Genomic DNA, 21,393 nt, shown 5'->3' on the forward strand with positions numbered 1-21,393 from the left:
CCTTCTCCAGCCCCGTATCTCTTTCACCAATCAACTTCCCATCTCTTCACTTCACCCCTTGCCCCCCCCCCCCCCGGTTTAACCTATCACTTTGTGTTTCTTCCTCCCCTCCCCCACTTTCTAACTCTGACTTCTCATCTTTTTTTCTCCAGTCCTGCTGAAGGGTCTCAGCCCGAAACGTCATCTCTACTCTTTTCCATAGATGCTGTCTGGCCTGCTGAGTTCCTTCAGCATTTTGTGTGTGTTGTTTGGGCTTCCAGCATCTGTAGATTTTTGCCTTGTTTGTGGTTTGCTCTTTGGTCGGCTTTTGCAGTTTACTGCGAGTTTCACATTCCTTCTGATTAGTAAAAGACTTTACTCATCCCATTAACTCTTTCAATCGCTCACACATTTGATCAAACTGACTTGCAGTCTTATCTTGAAATCAGTAGCAGTTATTTTTCTGGTATTCAATGCATGCCTTCTTATTCTTAATCAACTTGACAATGTTGGTATTTTTCGTCAGGAATTTTTCATTAATTTTATCAAAATGAGAAGTTTTATTCAGATAGGAGTTCTCAGTCAGTTTCAAGAATTTGGTTATTGTTTTAATTCATGCATACTTAATATTATATTGACCGCAATCTCAAAATTTTAACTGGCTTCCTGCTACACAATTTTAATTCATTTTTTTAGATTAGATTATGAGGACATGCAGTCCTCTTTTATTGTCATTTAGTAATGCATGCATTAAGAAATGATACAATATTCCTCCAGTGTGATATCACAGAAACACAGGACAGACCAAGCCTGAAAAACTAACAAAAACCACATAATTTAGTATATAGTTATAACAGTGCAACAATACCATAACTTGATGAAGAACAGGCCATGGCACAGTAAAAAAGTTCAAAGTCTCTCGAGTCCCACATCTCACGCAGACGGGAGAAGAAGAAAACTCTTCCTGCCATGCCCGACCACAGTCCGACTCTGAGTTGTCTGAAAACTTCGAGCCTCCAATCAGCCCTCCGACACCGAGTACCGAGCACCATCTCTATCCGAACGCTTCGACCTCAGCCCTCATCCTCGGTCGCCAGCAGCAGGCAAAGCCGGGGATTTTGGGGCCTTCCCTCCGGAAGATTCTCAATCGCGCAGTAACAGCGGCAGCGAACCGGGCATTTCAGAAATTTCTCCAGATGTTCCTCTGTGCTTTCATGTCTGTCTCCATCAAATCAGAATTGTCCATGGCCCCCATTTAACAGATACGATATCATTTCACCGGAGAGCTGTATGCGCTGCGTCACGCTGCCATCTTCTCGTCCCGCCTCATTTCCCCCTTGCTCCATGAGTTTGCACATATTTAAGTTTTCTCATGCACTTTGCTGGCTTGCACGTGTTTAATTTTTTAAAATTCGTGCCCTGCTGCTTGTGCAAAATTAATTTTTGACACACCACCAACATAGCAGTTCCTCACTCCTCACTCCCATCCAAGATCTGAAGCCATGCCTCTGTTCCAGGACCGCAGAGGAACAGGGAATGTCTTACCCCCTTTGTTCAGCTGTTCCTAAAATCCCTGAAAATCTTCACTGACTATGCCACTTGTTGGGTTCTGGTGTTCAAATCCAAGACTCTTTCAGAAGTCTGGAAAGAGGCACAAAACTTTTTGCTTCATGACTCTTTATTCCTCTCCGTAGAAGCTGCCTAACCTGCTGAGCTCCTCCACCACTTTGTGTTTATTACTCCAGATTTCCCCTGTGGTTTGATTTTTTTTCCAATCCCGTTCTCCTGCCTTCTCCCTATAACCCTTAACCCCTTTATCATTCAAGAACCTATCAATCCTTGTCTTAAATGCACTCATTGACTTGATCTCAGCAGCTCTCTAGGGCAACAAATTGCAGAAGTTTACCATCGACTTGCTGAAGCGATTCCTCCTCATCTCATGGGTGCACGGTAGCATAGCAGTTAGTGGGACACTATTACATCTTGAGGCCTCGGAGATTGGAGCTCAATCTCAGCATTCTCTACAAGGAGTCTCTGTATGTCTTCGCTGTGGAATGCATAGGTCATGCGATTTCCTCCCAAAGTCCAAAAATGTACCAGGTGGATTAATTAGTCATTGTATGTTGTCTCATGATTATTTTAATGAGATTGTCGGGGGTTACTGGACAGTGTGGCTCGAAGGGCTAGAAGGACCTATTCTGCACTGTATCCCTACATAAAAAATAAATAAAAATCTCACTTCTAAAGGAACGTCCCTTTTTTCTGGAAGACCTGGACGAACCAGATGTAGAGATCTCCAGAATATCTTTAGAATCAAAATCAGAATCAGGATCCTTTATTATCGCCAAGTACATGGACATATAGAGGGAATTTGATGCCGGTTTCCCTGAGCTCTTGCTGTACAGAATCAAAAAGCAAACAAAACAATAGTGCAAATAATCGTGAACTATATACAATGAGGTATACCTGTGTATGTACAGGTGGACTTGGTTTATAATAGACTAAAATTCAAGTGTTCATAAGACTGATGTCATACGGAAAGAAACTGTTCTTGTACCTATTTGTCCTGGCATACAGTGATCTAAAGCGCCTACCAGAAGGAAGGAGTTGGAGAAGGTGATGTCCAGGGTGTGAAGGTCTACAATGATGCTGCTTGCTCGCCTCCTGACTCTAGATGCACATAAGTCTGAAGCCATCTGGTTTGTCCCGGCCTTTCAGTATTTTTTACGTTTCAATGAGATTCCCCTTCATCCATCTGAAGTTAGACCCAAAGCCTTCAAATGCTCCTGATACATTAAGGTTTACATCCCCAGTTGCATTCTTGTCAACCTCCCCGGTAGCACACCCTTCCTTAGATACGAAGGCACAAAAATGCTCACAATAATGCAAATGGTGTCTGACTCACTCCTCAGCAGTACATCCTTGCTTTCATATCTCAGTCCTCTTGAAATGAATGCTAATATTCCACTTACCTTCCTTTCAATGCTGATGCGACCTTCCACACCTTTAGGCATTGCCAGAGGGATAAGATTAGAACAGAAAACTGGAGACTAAGCCCTGGCATTTGCTTGAAGTTCTGTGAGATCTTCTGCATCCACTCAAGAGAGCAGACTGAGCAGGTGACCAAGTGGATTATCTTTTGCTTCTGAAAGCTTCTCCATAGCACACTGTAGTACAGAAATACTTGAAATTATTAAAGTTGAAAGCTCAAAGTCAATGTTATTATCAGAGTACATATATGTCATCATATACCACCCTGAGATTCATTTTCCTGCAGGCATACTCAGCAAATATATAGAATAATAATGATAACAGGATCAAAGAAAGATCAACCAGAGTGCAGGAGACAACAAACTGTGGAAATGCAAATGTAAATAAATAGCAATAAATAATGAGAACATGAAATAATGAGATAAAGAGTCCTTAAAGTGAGATCATTAGTTGTGGGAACATTTTCAGTGATGGGGCAAGAGAGAGTAGTTATCCTCTTTTGTTCAAGAGCCTGATGGTTGAGGGTAGTGACTGTTCTTGAACCTGATGGTGTGAGTCCTGAGGCTCTTGTACCTTCTACTTGATGGCAGCAGCGCGACATGAGTATGGCCTTGGTGGTGGGGATCTCTGATGATGGATGCTGTTTTTCTGCGACGGCGTTTCATGTGGATGTGCTCAATGGTTGGGAGGGCTTCACCCATGATGTGCTGGGTCAAATCAACTACCTTTTGTCAGATTTTCTATTCAAGGGCACTGGTGTTTCTATCCCAGGCTGTGATGCAGCCAGTCAATACACTCTCCACATCTATAGAAGTTTGTCAAAGTTTTAGATATCATGCTGAATCTCCGCAGACTCCTAAAGAAGTAGAGGTGCAGCCATGCTTTCTTCGCAGTTGCACTTACGTGCGGGCCCAGGACTGTCAAATAATAACACCCAGGAATTTAAAGTTGCTAACCCTCTCCACCTCTGATCCTGGGATGAGGACAAAATAGGCGGGAGGAGAAGATGGCAGCGCGCCACAGCACGCGCAGCTCTCCGGTGAAATGATATTGTTTCTGTTAAATAGGGGCCGTGGACAATTCTGATTTGATGATGACAGACGTGAGAAGCTGAGGAACATCTGGAGAAATTTCTGAAATGCCCGGTTCGCTGCTGTTGTTACTGTGGGATCGAGAATCTCCAGGAGGGAAGGCCCCAAAATCCCCGGCTTTGCCTGCTGCTGGCGACCGAGGCTGAGGTCGAAACGTTCGGATAGAGATGGAGCTCGGTACTCGGGGTCGGAGAGCTGATCGGAGGCTCGAAGTTTTCAGACAACTCAGAGTCAGACTGTGGACGGGCATGGCAGGGAGAGTTTTCTTCCTTCTCCCGTCTGCATGAGATGTGGGACTGTCGAGAAACTTTGAACATTTTTTTTACTGTGCCATGGCCTGTTCTTCATCAAGTTATGGTATTGTTGCACTGTTGTAACTACATGTTATAATTATGTGGTTTTTATTAGTTTTTCAGTTTTGGTCTGTCCTGTGTTTTTGTGATATCACACCGGAGGAATATTGTATCATTTCTTAACGCATGCATTACTAAATGACAATAAAAGAGGACTGTGTGTCTTCATAATCTAAATAATGGACCAGTCCTTCATATTACAGGGAATGCAGGAAAATGCTGTACGTACCCTTCCTTGCCTTAAGTGGTACTTTGTTAATGGAAAGTATTGCTTTATGCCTCATGCAGTTGTTTCACTTATAAAGTTTATTCCTCATTACTTTCCAGCTGCAACCGAAGTTAGCTAATTAGATGCAGCTTTGTAATATGGTTGGGACTCACTTGGGTTCTGTATCCATTCCTTAATTGAATAAGCAAAGCGGCAAACAGCCCAAAGCCCTGGGATTCATTACTGCATGCTGTGTTGTACATAGCGTTTAGCTGATTTTCTGCTTCAATTTATGGCTGGGAAAATCTCCAGGGCACTTTGACTCACTGTGCTGAATTCACCTCCACCCACCCCCATCATTATGCCACCACGTCAGATGTGAAAAACAGAATTAAGACATGCACCCCACCGGCTCTGTGTTTTTCTTTCGATTAGTTCCATGTTTTGGAAGTAGAAGAACATTTAAAAAATGCTATTACGAGGAAATCTGAAGATGCTGGAATTTCAAACAACACACATAAAAATTGCTGGTGAACGCAGCAGGCCAGGCAGCACCTATAGGAAGAGGTACAGTTGACGTTTCAGGCCGAGACCCTTCGTCAGGACTAACTGAAAGAAGAGATAGTAAGAGATTTGAAAGTGGGAGGGGGAGGGGGAGATCCGAGATGATAGGAGAAGACAGGAGGGGGAGGGATGGAGCCAAGAGCTGGACAGTTGATTGGCAAAAGGGATATGAGGGGATCATGGGACGGGAGGCCAAGGGAGAAAGAAAGGGGGAGGGGGAAGCCCAGAGAATGGGCAAGGAGTATAGTGAGAGGGACAGAGGGAGAAAAAAGAGAAAAAAAAATTATTATAATAATAAACAAATAAATAAATAAATAAATAGATAGATAGATAGATAAATAAATAAATAAATAAATAACGGATGGGGCACGAAGAGGAGGTGGGGCATTAATGGAAGTTAGAGAAGCCAATGTTCATGCCATCAGGTTGGAGGCTACCCAGAGGGAATATAAGGTGTTGTTCCTCCAACCTGAGCGTGGCTTCATCTTGACAGTAGAGGAAGCCGTGGATAGACATATCAGAATGGGAATGGGATGTGGAATTAAAATATGTGGCCACTGGGAGATCCTGCCTTCTCTGGCAGACAGAGCGTAGGTGTTCAGCGAAGCAGGATCTCCCAGTGGCCACACATTTTAATTCCACGTCCCATTCCCATTCTGATATGTCTATCCACGGCTTCCTCTACTGTCAAGATGAAGCCACACTCAGGTTGGAGGAACAACACCTTATATTCCATCTGGGTAGCCTCCAACCTAATGGCATGAACATTGACCTCTAACTTCCATTAATGCCCCACCTCCCCTTTGTACCCCATCTATTATTTATCTGTTTATTTATTTTTGTTTGTTTATTTATTATTATAATAATTATTATGTTTTTCTCTCTCCTTTTTCTTCCTGCTACATTCACCAAAAAAATACTATTTCTTCTTTCTGAAACCCCATCTTTCCGTCATTCCAAAAATTTATACTGTTTTGCTACTAGTCGACATCATCTGCGTGTGATCTTTTCAGATACTTTTACTGGACACAGATGGTCTAGAAGCTTCTGGGACCAGAGATCCAGGACACCTAAAATTAATGCCGCATGGGCTGACCCTCTGAGTACTAGAATATACCAACTATTGATTGATCAACTATGCCTGTGCCATGTTTGATATGCTAAGTGACAAATCAGTCTGATCTGCAAGTTTCCTTGAACTCAATCCTTGAAAAAGAGTTGATAGGTTGGGGGAACAGTTCAGTGATGGAGCAGGAGAAGCTGCAATCTTGAATATCCTCTCTTTCACTCTTGTGAGGATTTATTTTTAATTTTAAAGTGTTTCCAATATCACATTCACAAATCTGATATATTACCTTGTTTTTTTGGTAGGTCCAGAAAGTGCTGTTTTATTTCAGATGTCTAGCACCTGCAGTATTTTGCTGTAAGCCAAGCTACTTAATTTGAAAACTGATGAATTCTTGATGGTGGTTTGAAGATCACCTTGCGAATGTCACCTCAGAGATTGCTTACAGAATGCTTAAGAATTGGGGATTGTCATTATGGTCCTGATATTTATAAAAAATGGTGGTGTGGAGATAAAATGCGTAATATCTGGAAATACAAAAGCCGATTTAAAAATTCTGTTTTCACTCACAGACGGCCAGATTGTACAGCTGATGGCTATGAAGTTCACGGGTCTGAGGTAAATTAACAGAGCTGGAGTAAGTGAATAGAAAAATGGTGGAAGAGGGCAGTGTGTGGGAGTGAAGTCTTTGGATGTTTACTTTTTGTTTATGGGACATGGGTGACAGCATTTAGTACCCATTCTCAAGTACCCTTGAAAAGGTGTGATGTGTCAATCCCTGGTACTGCTGTGGTCCATTGTGGTGGATATATATTTCCAGGGTGCCACTGGATTCAGCAACAGTGTAACCTGGATATTTTTCAAGGATTCAAGGAACAAGGATCAACTTTATTCGCCATATACATTTATATCTATTAGGAATTTGCCGTGGTGTGTTGGTCAGAGTGCAACATGTAACAAAAAGCAACATTCAACAATTATAAATAATATAATTATCCAAGCACATATCCAGGGTTACGGATCCCACTGCCTTGTGGGTATCTTCGGGAGAAGAGAAGGCTGATGAGTAAACCCTACACAAATCCGGAGTGGAGCCCCTAAGGCGGTTGGATGACGTATCACATCACCTCCCGGCAGCTCCTGAAGCTAAGCTGATGCCAAGTGTACTGCTTTGCATTCCTTTGGACCACATCTGCGAGGCCGAGAGGGGGATCTTGATGTCTGGGCAGCCCAGGATCTCCATATTCATCGCGCCCCCCCGGATACCGGGCGCATCCATTGTCTACTTCGACAGACGGAGTCATGAATGACAAGAGCATTTATATAAAAAATAAAGAACCACTGTATGTATAAATAAAAAACTAACAATTTAGAGGTTAAAGGACAGATATGGAATAAAATATGCATAGATAAATAAATCCCAGCACGTCCTACAATGTAACCATTTACACTGTAAGACATAGACTGCTGACAGCAGCTTGCCAGAGTCCTCTATCCTGGGCCAGTCTTTCAAGTTGTCCCCACGTGTGACCATCTTTGAAGCTCCTTCCTCTACCAGGGATGACATCTATGGAGCTTCTGCTGGTGTTTCAGTAACTTTGGGTTTTTACGGGGTAGAGTTGCCAGCCTCCATGTCCAACCCTCCTCCTTTTTCAGCAGGGCTTGGGACTGTCCTTGGCGATGTTACAATGTACAAAACATTATAAAAAGTGGTTTGAAGTGTTTACAGTGCTGTGCGTTAACGGGAGAAATAGATATAAGGGAGCAGTGGGTGCTAACTAGAATGGTTGATCAGATTAACTGCCTGGGGTAAGAAACTTTTAAGGTGGCATGATTTTTTTGTTTTAATTGCCCTGTAGTGATTTCCAGAAGGGAGCATTTGGAAAAGGCAGTTTGCAGGGTGGGTAGTATCTTTTTTTTATTAGGTGCAATCGTGAACAATAGCCAGATCAGAAATGCTGATCAAGTCAACTGGTTCCCAAAGAGAACTCTGATAGGCCAATCAGATGGTTCACTGCTGCTCAGCGATAGAACACAAAAAAAATCATATGTACAATTAAGAGATGTTAAAAAATGGTAGAAATATTGGAGTCATGATGATCATGATGAAGTCTGCTGGAGAGAGACATTTATACACATGCTGACCTCCATAATTCAAAGAGATTGAAGGATAAGGTTGCAGGGTGACAAAACGTGGCAAGAATACTTGGAACTAAAAACTAATCTCTACCAGGAGAAAATAGCACCTGTTCTTTCCACACTGTCCTCCAGCAGTTTAAGGACTAAGTTCGGCCAGAACGTAACTCACAGGTGCTCTTGAAAGTCAGGTATTAACCCTACCTACCAACAACCAAGCATTGCCATCCTGGTCCCCTTCATGATTGCTTATGAAGAGGCATGTGACTTCCCTCCCAGAGATGATAGGTGTTTGTGCACTCGACTCTTGAAGGCTTGGATCCCATCATCGCAGATGTTTCCAACCACAGCATCTGGAAGCAATAATTTTCTTTTTTGCCCTGGACATATAATGCAAGCCCTGGACTGATGCCAAATGGCAGACAATGATGCAATGGCCTTTTGGTTTGAAGGGAGACCTGTTTGCAGTCTTCCTGAATTGCGCTACACACACATAATTATTATAATGAGACTTCCTGCTTTCTTTGTAAATAATTAATTTTTCAGATTTATATCTTGCCTGTTGAGTTTTCAAGCCTGAGTAAGTCACGTCAACAGATGAGAGGAAAAGATTAATCAGGGTGCAAGATGGTGGAATACGATTGTAAGAATTCCAACCTCTAGTAATAACATTTCTTTATATCTAAGGCAAAGTGTAATAGACGTTTAAAGCACATTTGATGTTATTTATTGTCCTTGATAGGTAGTCACAGCTGAACTGAGATAATGACTTTATAAATGTAATCTCCATCGTAGTCAGGACAGATTCTTTGCATATTTTCATTGGTCAAAACAAACTCAAAAGATTAATTATCTTCGTATATCTACACAGGACTGCTAGCTGCAGTTTGCAGATATCTCCACTAGATGGCTTCAGCCACGAAATACATGATGGTGTTTGTGTATTTATGCACGTTATTTCATATCTGTACTTTAATCTCTAACCTTTTTATATAATTATTTATTCTTTACATTTGTTGAATCTTGCTGTTTCTTGTTGCATATTGCATGTAAATGTATATGGTGAATAAAGGTGATCCTTGATCCTTAATCAAAGATTAACTTTATTGGTCTTTCCTAGATTCTGTTATGGTTATTATTCTATTATGTATTATTGAGTATGCCCACAAGAAAATTAATCTCAGGGTTGGTTATGAAGAGAGGAGAAGATGGCGGCGCAACGCAGCTCGCAGCAGCCACTCCGGTGGTGATGTCTGTTGTTTGTCAAGCAGGGTGCCGTGCACAATCCTGACTTGATGGAGACGGATGTGAGAGCACGGAAGAACATCTGGTGAAACTTCTGAAATGCCTGCTTCGCTGCTGCTGCTACTGTGTGATCCAGAATCTCCGGAGGGGAAGGCCCCGAGTCCTCGGCTTTGCTTGTTGCTCGGCGGCCGGAGCAGGGTCAAAGCGCTTGGCGGAGATGGTGCTCGGTGCTCCATGTCGAAGGGCTGGTCGGAGACTCGAAGTTTTCGGACGGACTCAGAGTCCGCTACAGTCGGGTGCTTCCAATTGTGCTGCATCGGCAAGTTTGCGGCGCTTGGAGGTTCATGGCAGGGAGAGTTTCTCCCTTCTACCGTCTGCATGAGATGATGAGGCTATCGGGACTTTGAGACTTTTTTTTTTACCGTGCCCATGGTCTGCTCTTTATCAAATTACAGTATTGGTTTGCACTGTTGTAACTATATGTTATAATTATGTAGTTTTGTCAGTTTTAGTCTTGGTTTGTCCTGTTTTTCTTGTGATATCATTCTGAAGGACATTGTATCATTTTTTAATGCATGCAATTCTAAATAACAATAAACGAGGACTGAGTGTCCTCATAATCTAATCTAATCTAAATATAGTGGCATATATGTACTTTGATAGTACATTTCCTTTGAACTTGATCTTCAATGTGTATCGGTTTTGTTTGTAAATGTTATCTGTGAACGAAGCCTGCAAGAAAATATCAAGCACAGTGATATAAACAGCCAGCTTGAAATGGTACATCATTCTGGGAGACATCAAATGGGAAAAATACTCAGTGGCTAATTTATTAGGTGCCTCCTGTACATAATAACGTGGTCAGAGAGTGTATGCTTTCAGTCTGCAACTGTAGCCCATCCAATTCAAGATTTGACGCGTGTGTGTGTGTGTGTGTGTGTGTTAGAGATGCTCTTCTGCACACCACTGTTGTAAAATGTGGTTATCTGAGTTACTGCTGCCTTCCTGTCGGCAAGTACCAGATGGCCATTATCCTCTGACTTCTCTCATTGACAAAGCATTTTCACCCACAGAACTGTCACTCACTGTATTTATCTGGTTTTCACACATACTCTGAAAACTCCAGAGACTGGTGTGTGTCAATATCCTGGGGAATAAATTTTATTTGTTTAGTGATACTACGCAGAGACGGCCCTTCTGCAGTGCTACCCCAGCAACTCCTGACAACCCCAAATTAACATAATCACGGGACAATTTACAATGACAATGGACCTACCTGATATATCTTTGGACTGCAGGAGGAAACTGAGCACGGGGGGAAATACCACGCATTCCACGGGGAGGATGTACAGATTCCTTACAAATGACGCTGAGATTGGTTTCCCCTGCCCTTGGCCGTGATACTGTTGCGTTAAGTGCTATGCAACCGTGGTGCCCAAATTAGCAGTTTCTGAGATACTCAAACCACCTGGTTTGGCACCAACAATGATTCCACAGTCAAAGTCACTTAGATCACATTTGTTCTCCATTCTGATGTTTGGTCTGAATAACAACCGAACCTCTTGACCATGCCTGCATGCTTTTATGCATTGAGATACTGTCACCTGATTGACTGATTAGATACTTGCATTAACAAACAGATGTACAAGTGTATCTAATAAAGTGGCGATTGAGTGCATGTCCTTCATTATCAATTCTTACATCTTGCACCTTCTAACTCAAAGAGGCTGGTTTCTGCCTGCGCATTCTGGTGGGAATGATTAAAAGAAACCACACTGTTTCTACAACTGACTGATGGCAGTGGAAAAGGTTCATTCTGCCAGGGTCTTGATGGAAAATGACTCCCCAAAGTGTACAGGATATTTGTGTGGGAAAATATTACAAGAGAAAGCCTTTCCATTCTGCTTTCTTCTGGAAAGAAGTGAACATTTTGTCTTTTACCAGTTCTTAAATTTCCTGTCGTCAAACACTTGGCTGTGATTTGGTGCAAGGCTTCACACGGCTGATGAGAACATATTTCTTTTCAAAGCAGTCATCCACATGGGATTAGTATAGATTAATGCCATTGGAATGAAAGAAATCAATGAGTCATTTTGACAGGGTTTATGAATTAATATTGCTTCAAGTGTAATACTTCGAACAGGATCACAAGTCTGATTCCATGTCCACACTGAATCAGGCAGACTCACACAGTGAAATGATGTATTTGTTTATTAGACCATAAGACATAGGAACAAAATTAGGCCATTCAGCCCATCAAGTCTGCTCTGCCATTCCATCATGGCTAATCCTGGATCCCACTCAACTCCATACAACTGCCTTCTCGCCATATCCATTGATGCCCTTGAACATTGAACTTTTAGAAAGTGCACTGCAGGAAGACAATTAAAGTTCAAGGACTGAGATGAAGTAGATGGGGAGATCAATGACTCAACTGTAGTGTATGAAAGGCCCCCCTCAAGAATCTGATGCCAGTGGAAAAGAAGCTGTCCTGGAACCTGATCTTCTCAAGCTTTTGAAGATTCAGGGTTCAAGATTGTTTAATATCATTTGCTGTGCACAAGAGTGGGGAAAATGAAAATAATTGTAACCAAAAAAATCACAAAAGTTAAATAACATAATTATAATAACAAAAGCCACACAAAATAAATACAAATACCTAAGATATCATATATATATATATATATATAGATTTATTGTACGCCTATAAAGTAATGCCAGGCTGCACATAAGGTGACGGATGTGAGATAATAAAGTAGTGGTGGAATTAGTAGGTGGAGGTGTTGATCAGCCTTACTGCTTGGGGAAAGTAACTCTTTTTCACTCCGGTGGTCCTGTTGTGGATGCACCCAGATGGGAGTGGGACAAGCAGTCTACGAGCAGGGTGTGTGGAATTCTCCATGGTATTACTGGTCTTTTTCTGACACCTTTCTGTATATGTGTCCTTGATCGCAGATAGGCTGGTGCCAGTGATGCGTTAGGCAGTTTTGACTACCAGTTGTAGAGCCTTCCCATCCGCCGCTGTATAGTTTCTGTATCAAGCAGTAATGCAGCTTGTTAGGATGCTCTCTACTTTAGAATGACATGACTGTATATGTGCAAAGACCAGCTTTCTTCGGCCTCCTCAGAAAATATTGTTAAGTTTTTACTGATTGTGCAGGATGTATTCTGGGACCATGAGAGATTGTGCGAGATGTGCACTGCTTGCAGCTTCCACTGCTGTTTCGCCAGTGTAAAGACGGGTGTGAGTGGTGCGTGCTCCCCTGAAATCGATAACCATCTTCTTTGTCTTGTTGACATTGAGGAAGATGTTATCTGCCTGGCTCCAGCCCTCGAGCTCTTCCACCTCCTCTCTGTAGGCCGCCTCATCGTTGTTGATGATGAGCCCCACCACTGTTGTGTCGTCGGTGAACTTAACAATGTGACTGCTCGGGTGTTTGGCCATTTAGTCATGTGTGAGCCGAGTGTTTGGCCCTGGGGGATATGTATGTACGTTCTTCCTGATGGGGGTTTAGAGTAGAAGAATGTCCAGGGTGGGAGGGGTCTTTGATTATGCTGGCGATTTTCCAGTGGCAGGCGGAAGTGCAGCCGGGGTAAATTGTGAGGCCCAACAAGCCTGTGCCGCCCAATTATGCACATGTAACCAATTAATTAACCTTTGGAATGTCAGAGGAAACAGGAGCACATGAAAGAAACCCACCAGGTCATGGGCAGAATGCACAAGCTCCTAACAGACAGTAGCAGAATTGAACCTAGATCACTGGTGCTGTGATAGTGTTATGCTAATGGCTACGCTAGCCTACAAATGGCCTTCAGAATGCTATTGCTTTGGGTGGAGGCAAGTGGGATCCTGAAATCACGAAGTTGTACAAGTGTAGAACTTTCTTTCTTATTTAAACTATTTCAGTTTTGCTTGCTTAATGCAGAGATTGCTAAGTTTAGTATGAAAGTGAAAGGTTAAAGTATTGTACGACTGACAAGTCTGCATTAATGGTGCACTTGTAGAAGTTTCATGCAGCACACACAAAATGCTTGAGGAACTCAACACATCAGGCAATATCTATGGAGGGGAATAAACAATAGACATTTCAGGCCAAAATGTCAGGGTTTGCGCGTAGTCTATGTAATACTGCTGTGTTGGCATATTTTTTCTTTGATGGAATTTGATTGGCCTCAGATCTCAAAACATTTCATCTAGTAATGCCTTTACCACTGCTCTCTGGGAAGCATTCACAAATGCCAAACAAGAGAGGTTGGGTATTGTTTGAACTCCAAAGAGGCCGAACAAATTCTGAAGCTGGGTAGGGAACTCGTTTGAGAGATACATCGTGTACAGTTCTGGTCACCAAATTATAGGAAAGATGTCAACAAAATTGAGAGTAGAGAAGATTTACTGGAATGTTACCTGCGTTTCATCTCCTAAGTTACAGAGAAAGGTTGAACAAGTTGGGTCTTCATTCTTTGGAGCGTAGAAGGTTGAGGGGGGACTTGACAGAGGTATTTAAAATTATGAGGGGTTAGATAGAGTTGACGTGGATAGGCTTTTTCCATTGAGAGTGGGGGAGGTTCAAACAAGAGGACGTGAGTTGAGAGTTAAAGGGCAAAAGTTTATGGGTAACATGAGGGGGAAATTCTCTACTCAGAGAGTGGTAGCTGTGTGGAATGAGCTTCCAGCAGAAGTGGTTGAGGCAGGTTCGATGTTGTCATTTAAAGTTAAATTGGATAGCTATATGGACAGGAAAGGAATGGAGGGTTATGGGTTGAGTGCAGGTCGGTGGGATTAGGTGAGAGTAAGTTCGGCATGGACTAGAGGGGCCGAGATGGCCTGTTTCCATGCTGTAATTGTTATATGGTTATATGGTTATAACATTGGTTTCTCTCCAAGCTCCAGACATTCTTCTTCAATTCTCTTTTCCTCTCCACAGCTTGTTCTCCCTTTTTTAAGGGGAACCTTATAACTCACCTGTGATATCAAAGTCAAAGTAAATTTATTATCAAAGTGCTTATATGAGATTCATTTTACTTCAGGCATTTACAGGAAAATAAAGTACAATAAAATTTATGAAAAATGACACACAACTACTATGCAAGAGAACATGAACATAGAACATAGAAGACGACAAATTGTACAAATAAAAAATACTGAGAACATGAGTTGCGTCCTTAGAAGTGAGCCCACAGGTTGTGGAACCAGTTCAGTGTTGAGGTGAGTGAAGTTATCCACACTGGTTCAGGAGTCTGATGGTTGTTCCTGAATCTGATAGTGTGGGCCCTAAGGTTCTTGCACTTCCTATCTGCTGGTAGTAACGAGAAGAGAGAATGGCCTGGACGACGGGATTCCTTGATTAAAGATGTTACTTTCTTGTGGCTTGTGGCCGAGCTCCTTGTGGATGTGCTCAGTGGTGTCCGTGTTGGACTGGGCTGCATCCACCCATTTCTGCAGGCTTTTCCATTCCTGGGCACTGGTGTAAATCAGAATATTGGTTCCCTGTTGCTCCGTCATCTTCAGCCTGCTGTTAGCTTTTGTCTGGCTACGTACATGAAGGGCCTTGGGATTTTAGTATGAAGAAGTTATACATGCACGCTGTTGTTACAGTCTCATTCACATGTAGGAAAGTCTATGATGGTGTTACTGGGTAAATAAATCCCGAGGTCTGGATTAGCAATATGAGTTCAAAGCCTTCAATACCAGCTGTGAAATGTAATAACTATTGAAATAAAAACTAGTTTTAGTAATGAGTAAATTAGAAGATTTCAGGTCTAGGTTTTTAATGGCAACTTGAGGAAACCTGCTAGGTTTATTTAATCTGACTAAAATATGACTCCAGATCAAAAGCAATTTTTTGGCTTTTAAATGGCCAAGGCAAACCATTCAGGTTTATTTGCCACATACATATCAGAATATTGAAACATATATTGAATATTGCATCAATAACCAACATGTGCTGGGGGCAGTCTACAGGTGTTGCCATGCTTCCAATGCCAACATAATATGCCCACAAGTTACCAACCCTAACCCATGTTCCCAATGTTGGGGGAGTACAGAACCAGAGGCCATAGTTTAAGAATAAGGGGTAGACAATTTAGAACGGAGTTGAGGAAAAACTTTTTCACACAGAGGGTTGTGGTTCTGTGGACTGCCGTGACTCAGAGGGCAGTGGAGGCCAATTCTCTGGATTCTTTCAAGAAAGAGTTAGATAGACCTCTTAAAGATAGTGGAGTGAAGGGAGAAGGCAGGAAAAGGGTACTGATTGTGGATGATCAGCCATGATCACAGTGAACAGCGGTGCTGGCTTGAAGGGCTGAATGGCCTACTCCTGCACCTATTGTCTATTATCTATATGGCTTTTGGAAAGTTGAGGAAACTGGAGCACCTAGATGAAACCCACATGGTCATACGGAGGAGGTACAATTCCTGATAGATGGTGATGCAGTAACAGCGTAACACTACTGCCAAGCTATCGTTCAGCCCTAAACCATTTACATGTATTGAGTGATGGCCGATTCGTCATAGCCTTGGCTGATGCTCAAATTCAAGTCATTTGATAGTAGATTTATGAAGGAGAGGGCTTTTAGTTTTACTGAAAATGATTTAAGTGCTGAAATATTATTTATTCAGAAATCTAGCATAGAACAGACCTTTCTGGCCCAATGGGCCGCATCACCTAGCAACCCACCGATGTAACTTAGCAAATGACAAATGGCTGAGTCCGTACTCAGGATTACCAGCTTCAGCTGAGAACAAATAAAAATTAACAATAATAATACTGAATAAGCAACAAATTTTGAAAATGTTTGATGGAGGATCCTTGAAATGAGTCCATAATTCGTGGGAACAGTTCAGTGATGGGCTAAGTGCAGTTATCTCCACTGGTTCAAGAACCTGATGGTTGAGGGGTAATAACTGTTCCTGAACTTGATGGTGTGGATCCTGAGGCTCACGTACCTTCTTCCTGATGGCAGCAGCGAGAAGAGAGCATGGCCTGGGTGGTGGCGGTCCCTGATGTTGGATGTAGATTTCCTGAGACAGTGTAAATGTACTCAATGGTGGGAAGGCCTTTACCTGTGATTTAATTATAAAGACAAATTGATTTTGACTTTAACTTCTGTTTCTTTTATAGCTTTATGTTCAAGTGAAGAGTTGCTGTTCTTCACAGAACTTCTGAAGACTTGCTGAAAAGTTATTAGCTTGATAGCTGGCACTTATCCGTGTAAGCGGAACAAGTGCTACACATGCCCTTACACTTCCTCCCTTACCACCATTCAGGGCCCCAAACAGTCCTTCCAGGTGAGGCATCACTTCACCTGTGAGTCAACTGGGGTGATATACTGCGTCCGGTGCTCCCAATGTGGACTTTTATATATTGGTGAGACCCGACGCAGACTAGGAGACCGCTTTGCTGAACATCTACGCTCTGTCCGCCAGAGAAAGCAGGATCTCCCAGTGGCCACACATTTTAATTCCACATCCCATTCAGACATGTCTATCCACGGCCTCCTCTACTGTAAAGATGAAGCCACACTCAGGTTGGAGGAACAACACCTTATATTCCGTATGGGTAGCCTCCAACCTGATGGCATGAACATCGACTTCTCTAACTTCCACTAGGCCCCACCTCCCCCTCGTACCCCATCTGTTACTCATTTTTATGCACACATTCTTTCTCTCACTCTTTTTCTCCCTCTGAATACACCCCTTGCCCATCCTCTGGGTCATCCCCCCCCCTTGTCTTTCTTCCCGGACCTCCTGGCCCATGATCCTCTCGTGTCCCCTTTTACCCATCACCTGTCCAGCTCTCGGCTCTATCCCTCCCCCTCCTGTCTTCTCCTATAATTTTGCATTTCCCCCTCCCCCTCCAGCTTTCAAATCCCTTACTCACTCTTCCTTCAGTTAGTCCTGACGAAAGGTCTCGGCCTGAAACGTCGACTGCGCCTCTTCCTATAGATGCTGCTTGGCCTGCTGCGTTCACCAGCAACTTTGATGTATGTAGCTTGATAGCTGGCATTTGTTTAGTGATAATAAGAGTATATTCTGTTTTGAAGGGCAAGTCTTTTGACTTCGATGGGCTTTATTTTATTAACACACGAGATTCTGTGGATCCTTGAAATACAGAGCAATGTCCACAAAATGCTGAAGGAACTCAGCAGATCAGGCAGCATCCACAGAAGGGAATAAACAGTTGATGGTTTGGGCTGAGACACCTCATCAGGACTCATTATTACTTTATTAAACTAAGGTCTGAAAGAGCAGTGCAGAATTTAGAATTTGCTTTTGTGAAGTATGTAGGAGCAGGAACAAAGGCCAAATTAGAAAGGCTATGTTATAAATTCATTGCGGCTTAAGGCAAGTCATTTGGAATATTCTACTCATCTATTACATTACTATTTTCCAGTTCTTGTGCTGCCTTTTATAAAATATCAATGTTCTAAATTATTACCGCATTGTAGAGCAATGCTAACTCACCAGTCCATAGTTTACCTATCATTACTTTCTGCCCTGAATTTTAGTCCAACACTATGTGGAAGTTGTCTTTTAAACATCTCCAATCCTGCACAGTTCATTAGGCACAAACTGAGGAATGGAAAATCCAGGTACTGTGCATATGAGTTTGTGTTTCAGGAGCAAGTGAATGATGCTTCTAAATGTTTCTATTCAACAAGGAGAAGGCCATTTCGCCCACTGAATCCAAGTTACTCTTGGAGCAAAGGAACTTTTCCACCAATTTTTCTCACAGGAAAAACCCTCGCTGCTATCGAGCACTTTTACAATGAGCGCTGCCACAAGGAAGCAGCAGCCATCTTGAATGACCCCAGGCTCTCTACGCAGTGCTGCCATCAGGAAGGAGGTACAGTACGTGAGCCTTAAATCCTACCCTTCAACCATCAGGCTCCTGAACCTCCATCAACAACTCCACTCACCTCAACGTCGTACTGATCACTGAACACAACCTATGGATTCACTTTCAAGGACATTACAGCTTATGTTCTCAGTAATTTTTATTTGTTTACGTATCACTTGTTTTTCTTCATATTTGCATTGTTTTCTTTTGTACATTGGTTGCTTGTCAGTCTTTTTGTGCATTTTTTCCATTGCTTCCCCTGAATAGTAAGTTTACCGTCCTGGATACTGTTGGCGGGGACGACCGACCAGGTTTGAGCCACGGTGACAGGGCCTCTGGCACTGAGTCTGACCCTGTGGTGCAGAAGGGTGGGATGGAGAAGAGGAGAGCTGTCGTCATTGGAGACTGTAGTCAGGGGAGCAGACAGGAGAGTTTGTGGACGTGAGAAGGACACCCGCATGGTTTGTTGCCTCCCGGGAACCAGGGTCCGGGATGTCTGACCGGGTGCACGACATCCTGGTACGAGAGGGAAAGCAACCAGAAGTCGTGATACATGTTGGCACCAATGACATAGGCAGGAAGAGGGACAAGGTCCTGAAGTGTGAGTTTTGGGAACTAGGCAGAAGGCTGAAGAACCTCAAGGGTGGCATTCTCAGGATTGCTGCCAGTGCTGCATGATAGTGATGGTAAGAATTGGAAGAGATGGCAGTTGAATGCGTGGCTGAGGAGTTGGTGCAGGGAGCAGGGTTTTAGATTTTTGGATCATTGGGATCTCTTCTGGGGAAGGTGGGACCTGTACAGATTGGATGGGTTGCACCTGAACTCGAGGGGGAGCAACATCCTTGCAGGTAGGTTTGCTAGCATGGTTCGGGAGGGTTTAAACTAATTTGCAAGAGGGCTGGGACCCAGAGCGTTAGAGCTGTGAAAGAAGTGCATAGAGTAAAGCCAGATCTAACATAGAGAGGCTTCGAGGAAAGAGAAGCAGAATAAAGGATGTAAAGGTAGGAAGGTAGAAGGGCTAAAGTGCATGTACTTCAATGCAAGAAGCATCAGGAACAAAGGTGATGAACTGAGAGCTTGGATACATACATGGAATTATGATGTAGTGGCCATTACAGAGATTTGGCTGGCACCAGGACAGGAATGGATTCTCAATATTCCTGGATTTCAGTGCTTTAAAAGGGATGGGGGGGGGGGAGGAAGGGGAGGAGGGGTGGCATTACTGGTCAGGGATACTATTACAGCTACAGAAAGGGTGGGTAATGTAGCAGGATCCTCTTTTGAGTCAGTATGGGCAGAAGTCAGGAACAGGAAGGGAGCAGTTACTCTATTGGGAGTATTCTATAGTCCCCCTGGTAGCAGCACAGATACCAATAAGCAGATTGGGAGGCAGATATTGGAAAGGTGCAAAAATAACAGGGTTGTTATCATGGGTGACTAACTTCCCTAATACTGATTGACACCTGATAGTTCCAAGGGTTTAGATGGGGCAGAGTTTGTTAAGTGTGTCCAGGACGGATTCCTGTCACAGTACGTTGACTGGTCGACTGGGGGAATGCCATATTAGATCTAGTATTAGATAACGAGCTGGGTCAGGTCACAGATCGCTCAGTGAGTGAGCATCTGGGGGACAGTGACCACCACTCCCTGGCCTTTAGGATTATCACAGAAAAGGATAGATTCAGAGAGGACAGGAAAATTTTTAATTGGGGAAGGGCACATTATGAAGCTATAAGGCTAGAACTTGCAGGTGTGAATTGGGATGGTGTTTTTGCAGGGAAATGTACTATGGACATGTGGTCGATGTTTAGAGATCTCTTGCAGGATGTTAGGGATAGATTTGTCCTGGTGAGGGAGATAAAGAATGGTAGGGTGAAGGAACCATGGGTGACAAGTGAGGTGGAAAATCTAGTCAGGTGGAAGGCAGCAGCATACATGAGGTTTAGGAAACAAGGATCAGATGGGTCTATTGAGGAATATAGAGTAGCAAGAAAGGAACTTAAGGGGCTGAGAAGGCCTTGGCGAGTAGGATAAAGGAAGCCCCAAGGCATTCTTCAATTATGTGAAGAACAAAAGGATGACAGGAGTGAAGGTAGGACTGATTAGAGATAAAGGTGGGAGGATGTGCCTGGAGGCTGTGGAAGTGAGCGAGGTCCTCAATGAATGCCTCTTCAGTATTCACCAATGAGAGGGAACTTGACGATGGTGAGGACAATACGAGTGAGGTTGAAGCTCTGGAGCATGTTGATATTAAGTGAGATGAGGTGTTGGAGTTATTAAAATAACTTAGGACAGAAAAGTCCCTGGGGCCTGTCAGAATATACCCCAGGCTGCTCCACAAGGCAAGGGAAGAGACTGCTGAGTCTCTGGCTAGGACTTATGTCCTCGTTGTCCACGGGAATGGTACCAGAGGATTGGAGGGAGGCGAATGTTGTCCCATTGTTCAAAAAAAGGTAGTAGGGATAGTCCAGGTAATTATAGACCAGTGAGCCTTATGTCTGTGGTGGGAAAGCTGTTGGAAAAGATTCTTAGAGATAGGATCCATGGGCATTTAGAGAATCATGGTCTGATCAGGGACAGTCAGCATGGCTTTATGAAGGGCAGATCATGTCTAACAAGCCTAATAGAGTTCTTTGAGGAGGTGATCAGGCATATAGATGAGGGTAGTGCAGTGGATGTGATCTATATGGATTTTAGTAAGGCATTTGACAAGGTTCCACATCCTAGGCTTATTCAGAAAGTCATAAGGCATGGGATCCAGGGAAGTTTGGCCAGGTGGATTCAGAATTGGCTTGCCTACAGAAGGCAGAGGGTTGTGGTGCAGGGAATACATTTGGATTGGAGGGTTGTGACTAGTGGTGTCCCACAAGGATCAGTTCTGGGACCTCTACTTTTCGTGATTTTTATTAACGACATGGAT

Source organism: Mobula hypostoma, chromosome 15 (assembly GCF_963921235.1).
Source record: "Mobula hypostoma chromosome 15, sMobHyp1.1, whole genome shotgun sequence".
NCBI classification, from domain to species: Eukaryota; Metazoa; Chordata; class Chondrichthyes; order Myliobatiformes; family Myliobatidae; genus Mobula; species Mobula hypostoma.